Source organism: Delphinapterus leucas, chromosome 13, assembly GCF_059928025.1.
Source record: "Delphinapterus leucas isolate spDelLeu-1000000601 "Yukka" chromosome 13, BTC_Dleu_Yukka2, whole genome shotgun sequence".
In the NCBI taxonomy this organism is placed as follows: domain Eukaryota; kingdom Metazoa; phylum Chordata; class Mammalia; order Artiodactyla; family Monodontidae; genus Delphinapterus; species Delphinapterus leucas.
This window is the reverse complement of record NC_143141.1, coordinates 81,863,410-81,865,398: the sequence shown is the minus strand read 5'-3', so window position 1 is coordinate 81,865,398 and position 1,989 is coordinate 81,863,410. Positions and strand designations below refer to the sequence as shown.

The window sequence follows — 1,989 nt, the reverse complement described above, 5'->3', positions numbered from 1 at the left end:
CAGAGCAAAGTTTGGTTGGAGAAGGAACATGATAAGCACAATAACACTTGTAAAGAAAATAGAGAAGGAGAGAGAGAGAGAGAGTGAAAGAATAAGAAATAAATCTGCCTCCACTGGAAGTAATTCTTACATCCACTCCTTACTCTGAAATTAGCAGAAAAGGGAAGTACGCGCATTTATTCTGTCTTCATAGGAGAGCCTGCATTTTATCCCCAATTTTAAAGCTCTTCTTTAGCAAAAGAATGCCAGCTAAATAAAGAAGGAACTCAATAAAATTAATCAATTATCATTTAGCCACATTCAATGAATATCTGATTCAGGCAAGCATCATAAACAAATGTTCAAATCGCTAGCTGCAATGTTGAGGAACAGAACCTTTGCACAGTGCCAAACAGTCACAGAATACTTGCTATTTGCGAAAGGAAAAATATCCTTTAATAATGGAGAAATACTAATGTCATGATAATAACTACGTGATAGTCACCACCTTAACTACACGATCACATTCAGCATCACTGAGAACAGCATAGCCTCAGTCTGTGTGCTCCCTGAAATGATGTAATGTGCAGTACAAAACACTGACTTTGGAATATTATTGCCAAAAATATTTAACCTGTATCCCAAAACCTTTAGGAATAACATCTGGTTTATAGGAAATATAGGGATAGAAGAATAAGCTAACCACCATAAGGAAACAATCAGGTAAATCCAGAAAATGGGATATTCAATTAAAAATTATTCACTAAACACCTAAAAAAAGCAAAAAAAATAAATAAAAACTGATTAGATATAAGTAGAAAATCAATCATTAGATATATGTCTGTTATATACACCCATAAGAACAATAAATAAGTTTAAATGAACTGAATCCAATTGAAAGACATAAATTATTAGACCCTAAAACATAAAGAAATGGAAATGTTGAAATAGCCAGATTTAAAAGGATGGAATGTAAAAGTTGATGTAGCTACATTAATATCAAACAAAATATACCATATAATAAAAGTATTAATAGAATTAAAAACAAGTTACTTCAGAATGATAAAATTCAGTTCACTAGGAGGATAAAACAATTCTAGATTTTTATGCATAAAATATAATAGTTTCAAAATACATAAAGCAAAAATTGACAGTACTATAAAAGGAAATTATCTGGGGTATATATGACAAAATCCTCTCTTACTCTGCAATAATGAGCAGGAAAAAACTGACCGTAGTAGATTTCAATATGCTTAACTAAATTGACCTAATGGACAACGGATGAATATTTTGCATTACTAATCCACCAACATTCATGAAAATTAACAATTTATAAGACCTTTAAGAAAAATATATATATATAAATTATAACATTAAAAGCATACAGTCTGGTGCTTGCTTCAGCAGCACATATACTAAAATTGGAACAATACAGAGAAGACTAGCATGGCCTCTGTGCAAGGATGACATGCAAATTCATGAAGCATTCCATATTTTTGTATATGATGTGTTGTTCAGAGGTTGTATTATTAGGAGCAATTTTTAAAATTCTTTTTAAAAATCCCTTCACGTGTTCAAAAGCACTGAGCATTTTCTATGTGTCAATCTCTGTGCAACTATTGAGAATGAGGGAAAAATGAATAAAATGGAATGCCTTAAAGCAAAAAAAAAAAAGAAAAAGCATACAGTATTTTCTGCTAAATACATCATTAAACAAAAATAAATAATATAAAGGTAACTAGAAAATGTGTTTTTAATTGTTTTAAGTTACAAATAATTTATGGGTTAACTAATACTAAATTATCAAGGAAACTGGGAAAAACTTTAAACTGAAATATTGTGAATATACATTATATTAAAGCTTGTGGGATGAAACTAAAGCAGTATTTTGAGGGACAATGATAGTTTTAAATGACTAATATGAGAAAAGTGTTCATTAATGAGCTAAGAATTCATCTAAAACAGGTAGAAAAGGAAGAACAAAATAAAGCCAATAAAATAAAATAAAAA

The 1,989-nt window shown here is 29.8% G+C and overlaps 1 non-coding gene across 1 annotated transcript; it reads left to right on the top strand.

The window, feature by feature from the left end:
• Positions 1-1,370: 1,370 nt before the first annotated feature.
• LOC115803447 (U6 spliceosomal RNA) lies at positions 1,371-1,477 on the top strand. The gene has a single exon (XR_004024199.1). It is a non-coding gene; the product is annotated as a U6 spliceosomal RNA (small nuclear RNA).
• Positions 1,478-1,989: the final 512 nt, after the last annotated feature.